This window comes from Miniopterus natalensis, chromosome 19 (genome assembly GCF_054644295.1).
Source record: "Miniopterus natalensis isolate mMinNat1 chromosome 19, mMinNat1.hap1, whole genome shotgun sequence".
NCBI classification, from domain to species: domain Eukaryota; kingdom Metazoa; phylum Chordata; class Mammalia; order Chiroptera; family Miniopteridae; genus Miniopterus; species Miniopterus natalensis.
Genome location: NC_142099.1, coordinates 22,499,812 through 22,512,398, shown reverse-complemented (window position 1 = coordinate 22,512,398; position 12,587 = coordinate 22,499,812). Strand labels below are relative to the sequence as shown.

Sequence of the window (12,587 nt, the reverse complement as noted above, 5' to 3'; positions counted from 1 at the left end):
GGGAGGAGTTCTTTCAAGCATCACTAAAACTAATAATAGTGTTTTCTAGTTCAATTTGGAAGAATGGAGGATAGCCTTGGGGAAAGGAAGTTCTTATTTTACCTTTGCAATCCATTCAGCTTTATCAAAACAAGGGATGCTTAGTTTGTTTAACTAACATTCAAAAAATAGATAACTATGAACAAATCAACAAAGAGAGAATATCTGTCAGCATTTGGTGTTTGCTCCTTTTGGAAACAAGGCTGGTACCCTATGCAGGCCCAGGCATCTCTTCATTCAGGTTCAGATTCACTTAAATGTGGGAAGTTGACATATCTGTGAAGATCTGCTCAGCAAACACTCTTTGAGCACCTACCACGTACACAACAGTGCAGGGTTCAGTGACAGCAGAGAAAAAGCATGTAGGTGTCTCAGGTCAGATTTGAACTTGAGAGGCTCTAAGATGAAGCATTTCCAACCAAGACTCTGAAAGACCATTCTGCTCTTTTACCAGAAGAACTGTGCACCCAGACTCTTTGGGCTGGTACTTTCCAAAACACACACGTAAGCCATCTCTCACCCATTCCTTCACCTCTCCTTGCCGTATTAGAGCCCCTCAATTCTGTTTCAATTTATTAATTATCTGAGAAGTGGCTCTCAAAATATAATACATGGGACTCAGTAAGACCAGTTCCTTAAAATTTAAAACACTCATGCTTAAAATCAAATAATAACAATACATTTTCTCGACATATAATAATAGCTTATTTTATGCTATGCTTTCAAATCCCATGCAATTTGATCCTTTCAGCATTATTACTCTACTCCACCAAGGTCCTACTTCTTCCTGTCAAAATTCTGTATTCTGTATCAAGGCCCTGATTCCATGAATACTTCCAAAAACTGTAGCCAAAATAAATGTTAAAAGTGTTTAGTACTTTATAACATTATAACATGACTCCCCCCACCAATTTAACCGAGGTGTTGAAGTGCCTTTGAGGGAGAGCAGCTATACAGCAGCACCCTGCCCCCCTAAGTCTGTCTTTGGGTGGAAACCACAAAGAACCACCTGACTGATACCCTCCTGCCAAGATCGCCTTCAGTAACGGTGATCAGATGAGCCTCTGTGAAATGCTGCAGGGGAGCCGGGATGCAATTATCGCTGATCAAGTTGTTCTAGTTGATATCTGGGCACGGCTGCCTCTGTTTATGGCTCAGATGAACACATTTTAATGATCCAAAGAAAATGAACGCAAGTTGCCATGTCCAGTAAATACTAATTCTGAACAAATAAATGCAAATGCGATTGTTGGTAACAATGAATTGCTTTTGATTTCAGCCTGATTTACTTTTACTTCAGAGGGCACCCTTGCCAAAGGTGGAGAGAACCATTCCATCATCTCAGCTCTGGAAGGTGCATGTGCACCCAGTGAGGGCTCCAGACACACAACTCCACAAATAAAAGTACATCCTGTCCTAGCCAGAAAACAGCAGACATCTGCATTCTCAAAAACATGCCACTTGCTTCTATGACAACGCTGGAAACATGCAAATATTATACGTTGAGCAAAATCCACACATCAGAGAGCAAACTGCTGGCTGTCTGAGATGCTCAACAGTTTTCAGTTTTATTCGACATATTTCTCTCAAGTCTGGCATTTCAAGCAAAAAGGAAATTGGTTGCCTTAAGCCAATTTTTACTTCTCCGATGTCCTAAAGGGAATTATGCCACAGATTCCTGCAAAAATCTGCCATCAGAACTTTGCTCAGAAACTTTCAATGGCTTCTTTTTTTTCTTAACAAAAAGTCCAAACCCTTGAGGCCTGGTACCCATGAACTTTTCTACCCTTCCATATTTTCTGTGACACCCTCCCATTTACCAATACCTTATGTTCCAACTAATCTATTTATAACTGACTGTTCTCTGGAAACATCCTGTACTTTCAAATTCCACGCAATTTACTGCTCTTCACACTTTACTCCACCCTTCCCCTCACCGCCAATACTCTGCAAGGTTCTACCTCTCCCTTTAAAAATCTTGTATCCTGTGTCAAGGCCCTGATTCAACGAGCCCTTCCATAAACCATAGACCAAAATGCATTTAAAGTTTTCTCAACTATTACAAGGTTATCTACAGCCTGCGTGGTATTGTTACCATCTACTCACAGTGTATTCACTTTGGGTTCCGCCGGCTCTAGCGCACCCCAAGGCAGGCACGTGGTGTATCGCCGTTAAATGTTCTCATGTGTGCTGGAGAGAAACGAGGGTCACAGTTACTGTCATTATGATTACTATTATTACTATCATCATCGAAATAATTGGTCTAACAGTATCTTAATTATATATAAAAAATCATCATATGCCGACCCTTCTACATGGACCAACTTTCTTTCCCCCGAGTGAATCCAGAGCTTGTCTTGGTGGTTCAGGCCCTTGCACTGCGGCCTCTCATGGCATTCTTACAGTCACAGAAGATTTTCCTTCTTGAGAGATGACAACCATCAGCAAAGTGGCCAGATCCACCGTGACAGGCAAAGTGAAAAATACAAAAGAAATATTGCGATTGTCTCAGAAGCTTACAATCAAGTTGGGGAAAAGATACGAGACCATATGTAATACTTAGGGAACAGTGAGCAGCGATGGTGCCAGCTGCTAATGTAAAAGGAAGCCAGGAGAGAAGAGGTGAGTGGGGCTGGAGGGGAGGGGCTGGAACGGCCTGGAGGAGAGGTGGGAGGGTGTCAGGCAGCCCGTGGAGGTGAGGGCCTTGCCCACGGAGGGAGGAACGAACAGAGAGCCCAGCAGATGTGGGGGTGAGCGAGGGGGAGGGGGGAGCCTCTGACCCGATGGGCAGGGAAACAACCCGCTGCCCTGCAGTGGACAGTCTGTCTCGGGTGGGTGGAGCAAGGGGAAGAGCAGGGAACAGATTTAGGGCAAGAAGCTTGACAATGACTGAAAGGGAAAAATAAATACTAACAGGGAGCCATGATGGGTTCTTGAGCAAGCTCAAGGCAAAAGCAAGACTTTTTCTTTACAAAAGATTAGTGTGGAAACTGACTGCAAAATTGGCTGGAGGTGAGAGGGAGTAACAACAGGGGAGGCAAGTGAGGAGGCCGATGCCGCGTTTGCTGTAAGAGGAAGGGAGGAGGTCAGGGCCAGCAGGGTAGGGAATGCGTGACCTGAGAGCTGCTGCCAGGTAGTCAGAAGGGAGAGAGCACCCCCTGTAGGAGGGGGGGCGGGGGTCGAAGAGGAACCGCCGTTCCAGCCTGGGAACTTTAGGAGCAAAGAGTAGTGACTTGTTGTTTTCTTTAGGGCATAGGGAGAAAATGCTTTTTCTCAGAACATGCTTTCGGATGATGGCCAGACAATTGTATATCGAGTGTATATCCTGATCGAAGATTTCTCAAGGGTTTATAATCTGCTAAGTGCTGTGAATTCAGACATGAATAAGCGCAATTTCTGTCCTCAAGGGGTGGCCATGGGGGAACAGCAGACAGTGCTAGGGCACCAAGGTTCTAAGGAAGGCTTTCGAAGGAGGTGCCTTGAAGGATGATCTGGAGGTGGCGAGGCGAAGAGGGCAGCTGTGAGTGAAGCCCTTCAGGTAGAAGGAGAAGCCTGGACGAGGAGGAACACGGCTGGGAAACGGGGGGTCTAAGCGGGCGTGATGACTGGCGTAATGGGTTTTGCAATCTGTGTGCCAGCGCTGTGCTTTGATCGATTGCACTCCTGCCCCATCCATCACCCAGCACCTATAGATCTGCAGAGGAATATTAAATAACATCAATAAAAGCCCAGGTGTAAGTGGAATCAAAGAAGCCAGCTCTGAAAGTGGCCCTAAACAGTGAAAAGATTGCTATTTCTCTCTTTTGCAATTGATCTTCAACTATGTAACGGTGCATATACAAACAAGGTGAAAACATCCTGCAACGGTGACACAATGCTAGCCCTCTGTCCGTCTGACAGACGAGGCAGGGCAGGAAAACTGTAGATGGAAAATAAAATTCTGTAAATCTGCATCACAGCCAGTAGCCCCTATTGATGTAAAATACTGATTTAGTGCTACTGCCATTCTAAGTTCTGAATAAATCACCCTAATTCTGTCTAAGCACCTAGTGGGCTGAAATCTTCCGGGGCAAGATTGAGGATTGCCAGTTAGTTATCGAAAACATACTGAGCTCCTACTAAGTGCCCAGCTCTATGACGCAATCACAGTGGTTGGGAGAAATGGCAATAGAGTAAGTGGATGTCAAAGCTGACCTAGCCGTGGCCGGGTGGCTTATTTGGTTGGAGCACTGAAAGGTTGCTGGTTCAATTCCTGGTCAGGGCACATACCCAGATTGTGGGTTCAATCCCCAGTGGGGGCACATAAGGGAGGCCACCCATTGATGTGTCTCTCATACACTAATGCTTCTCTCTGTCTCTCTCTCTTTCTCAGGTCAGTAAAACATATCCTTGGGTGACAATTTAAAAGAAACAAACTGACCTACAACCAATATTTTTTGCAGACTCATGAGAGCAGATGTTCTCCAGATACATCAGATAATCAAAGGTGGAAGATCTATTGCATGCGTAGCATAGGCACAGACAAGCATAGCAGCTCTGCAAGGAGAGGGTTTTTAAAAGAGGCTTATGCATGCCAGGGACACGGGATTATAAGCTGGGGTTTCTACTCCGTTGTGATTCTTCTGATGCTGTGTGAGTTTTAAGTTCATTTGCCACTGGGAGTTCATAGTGGTTCATGGTACAGTTTATATAGTATAAGGAAATTCCTCCTGAAATCCCAGAGATCCTGATTTCATTCAGCTCAGATGAGACCTGGGCATTAGTATTTTTAAAAATATGCCCCAGCTAACTGCAAAGTGCAGCCAAGGTTGAGAATCAGTCCTGACCAAGGGCACTGCTGGAAGGTGGACGTGGGGGCCTCGGGTGTCAGCCCGTCAGCATGGCTGTGATCCTGGGCTCCCACGCTGCATGCACACAGCCCGGTGCCTTTGAACCAGGCTGAGTCACTCACACCCAGGCAACAAAGACTGGGAGCCAGAGGCTCTGGAGTTCTGCTTTGCAAATTGGGTCCCAGATTGTTCACATGTCTCCTACTCTTGCTCCCAAGTCGTGGCTCCTCCAGGGAGGAGGAATATGATGAAGAGGCTGGGGTAGAGCTCTGAGGCTAGTACCTTCAGGGCCAGGTCACCCTTTGGGACTTCATGGCCACATGCCACCAGCAGCTGGCAGGCAGCCTCTGACTCAGGCAGCAAGGGCAAGGCTTTCCTGCGGATGCCCCCCTCCCATTTGTACATGGAGTTCGTGCCCTAGGGTGACTTGTAGTCGGTGCACGCGGGTGCCAATTACTGGCATCATCTTGGGAACAGAAACCTTATCACTCCCATCTCACCTGACCCCAGTGGAGGGGCCAGGAGGCTCTCATGACTGCATGGATGGGGCAAGGGACAAGGGCTCTGGGTGGGAAAGTGAGCTTATAATTTCCAAAGACATGGGCACTGAAATATTTTAAACAAAAGCTTTCAAGGTGAGCTTTATTTATTTTTCTGAATTCTGCTGTCCCTCTACTGCATTGGTTTTGCTTCAGCAAAATATGTTCATCGACGGTCTCCGTCTGCTCTCTTCTTCCGCTCCCGTGAGGAAGACAGACAGGCAACAGGTAGGCCCGTAATTAAAAGGAGTGACACAGCGCCCGCCGAGCCTCCTCTCCTTGATTCTAGAAATGCCGGGAGGCCTGGGAGGACCCGAGTGCTCAGCCAGGCCACTGCCCTCATTTCACAGGAGAGGGACCAGGGCTCCTAAGAGCCGAAGCGACTCGTCTAAAATCGCACAGCTAGTTGGTGCCAGACCTGTGTCCTTTAACTTCCTCTTGCAGGTATTATTTTCCAGACTTTCAATCATCTTGACAGGTCTCCTTTGAAGCCTGTCCAAAGCCCTCTCAGCTGAAGCTCCGGGAATGGGACACATGACCCCAGAGGGTCTGATTTTATCTGCGTATAGAGAAGACTGTTCCAGTGTCCCTGCGTTCTAGGTTGCATTCCAGCGGCAGGCTTGCTCTGGGGTTATTTCTGACGATGACCCTCTGGCCCGTCCTGACATGCCTGAAGACATTTGCCCGGCTCAGGTGTCTTGGGCCTGGTTTTCTTCCCCAAGGGTAATGATGTCCTTATTGAGTAACACCCTGCAAATGATAAAACCTCAGATGTTCACAGCATCTTTCTTTCTGGAAACACAAAGCACCTTTCTAAGACTCCCAGACTCCTGGATGCTTCAGTAGGGAGGGCAGGCTGCCAAATTCCAACTTTGTGGATAGATTAAAGTCCAAAGTTAAACTGATATAGCCTGAATCACCTATGAAGACGGATGAAAATTATTCTGGAAGATAGAGAAGTGACTTTATCCAGAGTCAGCACTGAGCCAATTAGTCCAAACTTAGGACACCTCCCCCACCCTGCCCACAACTACCAGCAAATGCTTCCTTCTTGATTATTGCCATAGTTCCACCACATTCAGTGTCCACGTGCTTTCAACTTCATGGCAGATGGACGAAGCAAATCAGGGGGGCTTAATCCTTGCCCTTGCAGGACTTCTCAATTCAGCAATTTTTAAATCATCAGGGGATCTGTCTGTTTTCCAGACCTCACCAAGCTACATTCCTATAAATAGGGATTTGACAACCTTCGTTTTAGGTGGGGTCAGGATGGACTGCCCCCCCCACCGTGCCCCCTGAGCGTTTTATTTTCTGTCACCGCATGCATCCTGTTGTCTGGTACTGACTTAGCTGTCCCAGGCTGCCCTCCTCCCCACCCCGGCTCCAGGCCAGGAGCTCCATCGCCTGCAGGGCCTGCATGCAGGGACAGTCCCTGCGTGTCTGTGGAACGGATGTGCGCTCCAAGAAAGCCCCCCTGCAGGCCCCCACCCCCACCTCTGGGTGCCACCACCCTGAATGTGTCCCAGGAAACAGAAGCACTCCTGTGCGTCGCTTATGGGTTCTGCTGAGGAGTGTGGATGCGGCTTCATCCTCAAGCCCATTAATCAGTGGTTGACTCTTTCAGGGACAGCTGTCTCCAACATTTAGGGCTGATGCCTGTCCCAGTCTCACGCCATTGACGGCACAGAGTGGAGTAAAGTAAGCAGATATTAAGCTGTCTCCAAGGACTGAATGGTTTCTGCCCCCAGCACACTGCCCTGGAGAAAGGACACATTCACTGGTGATTTGACCATGATGTCCTCAGGACCTCCCTAGAAACACTCCAAGGAAGGCTCCTGTCTGCTGCAGTTTCTCTTGCTTCATAGAGTCTGACACCGGACAGCTGAGGACACAATACTCTAAACACCGAGCTCCCTTGGGATGGTGCCCAGAGCAAGATTTTGGGAACACAAATATTTCCTTAATTCCTGGGGTGAAGCTACTGCCTGGAAGCCACAGAGGTGAAATCTCAGCAGGGGCTTGTGATTCCCCAGCCTCTGTCCCCACCCTTCCAGCAGGGACACAAGTAAAGCGAGTGGCCAGCCCTCTGGATTTCCTTCTCAAAGGGACCGATGCAGTTATTGTTGGCCAAAGCTATGATCCAGTGCTCAGGACAGCCGCAAATTCACATGTGAAAAGATAACGTCTCTGCAGTACCCCTATGGCTTGCTACATTCATCGAGCAGTAGTGATGAGGCAAGCTCATCGCATGGGTTACCTCATTTAATACAACCGTATAAAGTAGGGACTTGGATGTCTGAGTTACAGATGAGCAGGGTACGTGGATTTCTCAGGGTCACACAGTTTAGCCCATTGCAGAACCGGAAATTCTAACGCAGCACAGACCAGGTGCCCATGGACCACTCTGTTTCCATTTCACAATCCTGCCTCTCTGACGGCTGGGTCCTCGGGGGGACCGGGCCAGGGGGTCGGGAAAAGGCAGCAAGATGGAGCAGGAGCAGATGGAGGAAACTGGAGAGGTAACGTGGCTGCTTTATCCAACGGCGGCACCACCTCCAACAGCAACGCCATGCTGATCAAGCTTCTCAAACAAAAAATGGGGGGTGGGGGAGGCCCATGGATGGGGAGCACAGCCCCGGTAGGGATCTGAGATGCACGCGTGCACACACACACACACACACACACACACCACGAAACAGAGATCACTGACATCAAAGGCACAGACAGCCTTTTGTTCCCCTCTGTTTTCTGGATTTCTGCAATGCATCCCAGACAGAAGGATTTAACAGCCTGAATTTGTAAAACTAAAATCAGTGGCAAGACCCAGAGTGGAAGCTTCAGAAGAGAAAATCTTTGCTTTTTTCCTGGAGAGTACCATAAAAAAAAAAAAAAAAAAAAAATCTTTTCAAGCCATTTGAACCAAATTCAAAGCCAGTGAACAACTAGACAATATAAAACATTAGATGTGAGAAAGGATTTGGCCAACTGCAAAGGGCCACACACCACAACTTACCCCCTCCACCCTAGAACTGACCACTTCTCCTTGGCTCCCACTGCAGCTTATAGATCCTTTAAAAATGATTCCTATAATACTTTATTGCACATGTTTAATATCCATCTGTCCCCTTTTAGACTGTAAGCTACCCAAGGGTGGATTTGTACCTTTAATCCTTCACATGGTGACTACAAACACAGGAACTCAGTAGCCATTTGCTAAATTAATCCATGACTTATATATATATTTTTGCCTTCCAAATACCAAGCCCAATAGAACATACTGCTTCCTCCTAAACTTGAAGTCTGTATTTCAGTCTTCATGCACTTGAACTGATGTGAACCTAGAAGCTCTTCCTCCAAGGCAGCCATAAAAAGAGTTCAAGCTTGGAAGGGAGGCGATGCCTAGCTTGGGTTTGATTCCTGGCTCTGCCACTCACTTAAAGGTTACTTGATTTTTTGCCCCAGGTTCTCATTTGTAAAATTCGAAGTCTAGGAAACTCAGAGAACCATTGCAAGGTGGAGTATTAGTCTCAACACTACCACCATAGTGATTTTAAAAAAATATAGGTTAGACCATGTCATGCCGCTGATCAAATCTCTCCAGTGATTTATCATTTCATTCGGAGTAAAAGTCAAACTCCTTCCATTGGCCGGCGAGGCCCTACAGGATCTGGCCCCCACGTAGCGCTCTCCTCTGCCCAGCCATGCGGGCCTGCTTACGTGAACACTCAAGTACCTGCTGCCTTAGGGCCTTTCCATTGGCTGTTCCCTCTGCACTGAGCTCTCTTCTCCAAGACACCTATGTGGTTCAAATGCCACCTTCTCAGTAAGTTGTACAGCTACCTGATTAAAAACTGCAACCCAAACCACAATCCTGATTCATTATACTCTGATCTATTATTTTTCCAAAGCACGAATCCCCTTCTAACATATTCTCTACCGTTCCCTATATATATGTGCATTGCCTGGGAGTCTCCTGTGCTAATCTCACCAGCAAATCTTTCCCAAGAGCCAGAGTTTTTGTGTGTTTTATATATTGATGTATCTTAAGTGCCTAGAACAGTGCCTGGCACACAGTGTGGGCACTCAATAAATGATTTTTGAATGACTAAAGGTTGAGTGAAGGTAGTAAGTGCCTGGCACTTAAAGTCTTGATAATTGTAGCCATCAGCACCACCACTGCCATGGTTATTGTCATTGTCATGATTATGATCATGACCATGATCATGATCATCATCGGGACAGTGATGCCCCTCTTATAGAGCCTTGAGGAGAATAAAAGAGCTAAGGTATATGATGCATCTAGCATGGGGTTGGTATATATTACACAATAAATATTTTCTTTTTTCGCCTCTTTTGCGGTTTTTTATGTTACTCCTTTTCTTATGGAGGACCTTCAGGACATAGTTGTAAAGCAAAATCAACTACCCAGTGCATGTGTAAGTGCCAGGTGGGCCATTTACAGAGCACTCTAGAACTGCTGATTAGCTATTGCTCCTATTACTAGCTGAGCATCGAAATTGAGTTTATGTGACTTTATATTCTTTTGATCATGATTCCCTGTATTAAGCACACTTTCTGCTACTTTTTCTATAACTCAGGAAGAAGGGTCAGGTGGAGAAGAAATGAAACCATACATTTTAGCTTTCATAATACGGGGCTTTACATATATACCAAGGGGAAACATACCTACAGAGAAGGAAAATTACATTAGTTAGTTTACTAATTACATTACCAGTTTAAAGTGGAGCATTCTCTAGAAAATGATTTAAGCATAAAAATGATACTGAAGAATTCGAAGGTAGATATTTCCACATTAGTGGCCGGAAATAGACTAGAGGTGTTTTCAAGCCAGAAGAAATATTAACTTTTTGTTTTGCCTTTTCTCTTCTCTCTCTTATATCAGTGTAAAGGGAATTATTTCAAATGTTAAGTGTGTGCCGGTACACAAATTCTGCCTGTGGATAGTTTCCATAAAACGCAGTATTGATTCATGCCTTCCACCTCTTGGAAATGCAGAGAATGCACAGAATGCAAAGGTTCTGGATAGGACCGACCACCATGACAAGTCCCCTCTGGCTGTCACATCCACAGAGCCCTTAGGCTGGAAATGTACCCGCATTGCCGCCCTTTCTTTAGAACGCCAAGCATTGCTGTATGGCTTGTTCATCCCTCCTCTGTCAGAAAGCTATTTCTTATCATTTCTTTTTCCAGATCAAGCAATCCTGGAATGCCGCACGGAGCAGCTCCAGCAGCTGTTGATGGAATTGTCTTTACTGTTAGCCTGATGGTGTGCCATTTGGTTTTTCTGTAAAATGCTTTTACAAGGAGGCATGCTTCTCATGTCACATTAGAAAGTCAAATGGCTCTTTTATAAATTCTATACTCCTTTGATTGGCGATCATGCCCAGACGCCAACCCTTTTACCATGCCAATAAATATATCTTCTGCATAAAATGTGAATTATCTTAACTTTCTACTCACCACCCCCTCCCTCTCCCAATTTAGGGGATAGTCAGAGTTGGTGTACCCATGGGACAGCCAAGTGTGTTTTGTCCAGGGTGGTTTCCTGGAGACAAAGCTAGGGTGTGAGTCACACTCAAGTTTAAGTACAATCAAGGTTCAAATGGTAAGCAAATGCACACAGTAGCCCTGAAGGTCAGAAGCAGGGCTGCAGTTAGGATCCCAAAGCCAGGAGTGGGACTTATATGAAACAACAAGGAACCATGGAACATTTACGCGATGGAATACTACTCAGCTGTAAAAAAGAAGGAAATCTTACCCTTTGCAACAGCCTGGATGGACCTGGACAGTATTATGCTAAACGAAATAAGCTAGTCAGAGAAAGAAAAATACCATATGATTTCACGTGTATGTGGAATCTAATGAACAAAATAAACTAACAAACAAAATAGAAAGAGACTCATAGATGCAGAGAACAGACTGACAGCTGTCAGAGGCAAGGGGGGGGGGTAGGGGCTTGGTGAAAAAGACGTTAAGGAAAAAGACCCCAAAAACTTATGGATACTGACAACAGTGTGGTGATTATCAGAAGGAAAGGGGAGTGGGGGTGTAGAAGAGGGTATGGGGGGTAAATGGTGACGAAAGGAGACTTGACTTGGGGTGGTGCACACACAGTACAATATACAGAAGATGTGTTATAGAACTGTATATAATGAAACCTATATAATTTTATTAACCAACGTCACCACAATAAATTCAATAAATTTTAAAGAACACAACCCACTTCCTCACACCAGTCTGTACCAAGGCTCTGCTAATTCTTCATCAGGCAGTCTTTCAGCATAAGGTGCCTGTTTAAAATATACTATCTTGGGGGCTAAATTATTAATCCATTACAGACCATTAATACTACAACACAAATTACTTTATCAGTCACTGCGTAGGCATGGCCTCGGGGAATGGTACATAGGGCAAATGTGCTATTTTTCCACATCTTAGATTATGATTTATTATGTAAACAAAAATTGCAGTAGCAATAAAGAAATATAAAACAACAACAAAATTAAATAAAGAAAACAAAACAGCAGCAAACAAGGAACCAAGGAAAAAGTGTGTTGGTTCCGCAGGAGTAATTATCTCAAAAGCTAGAGAATGCAAAAGCTAGTGAGTGGCTGGGTCAGGCTTTGTCAAAGGGCCAGAAGCAGGGAAGAGGTGAAGGCCAAACCCACTGGACAGTGTTTAAGACTGAGAATGGACAGTTTTTAGGTTATTTTTGAAAAAGGAATTTATTGAACACCACCTTACAAAATGAATTAAAGACTTAAATGTAAGACATGAAACTATAAATCACAAGGAAAAACTTCAAGACATTGGTCTTGGCCATGATTTCTTGGATGTAACACCAAGAACATAGAAAACAAAAGTAAAAATAGATAAGTGTGACTACATCAAACTAAAAAGTTTCTGTACAGCAAAGGAAACAATTAACAGAGTGAACAGGCAACCTTTGGAGTGGAAAAAAATATTTGCAAACCATATATTTGATAAGGGGTTTATATCTAAAATATATAAAGAACTCCTTCAATTCAAAAGCATAGAACAAAACCTGATTTAAAAATGAGCAAAGGACTTGTACGGGTTGTTTTTCCAAAGAAGGCATACAAATGACCAACAGGTATATGAAAAGATGTTCCAACATCACGAGTCAGCAGAAAAATGC

The 12,587-nt window shown here is 45.1% G+C and overlaps 1 protein-coding gene across 1 annotated transcript in view; it reads right to left on the bottom strand.

Annotated features, from left to right (window-relative positions):
• Positions 1-6,101: 6,101 nt before the first annotated feature.
• Positions 6,102-12,587, bottom strand: part of TSEN15 (tRNA splicing endonuclease subunit 15) — an 84,967-nt gene continuing 78,481 nt past the window's right edge. The window contains exon 7 of the transcript XR_015716132.1: positions 6,102-6,157. The gene's annotated coding sequence lies outside the window, so the exon portion shown is untranslated. The remainder of the gene's footprint in view (positions 6,158-12,587) is intronic.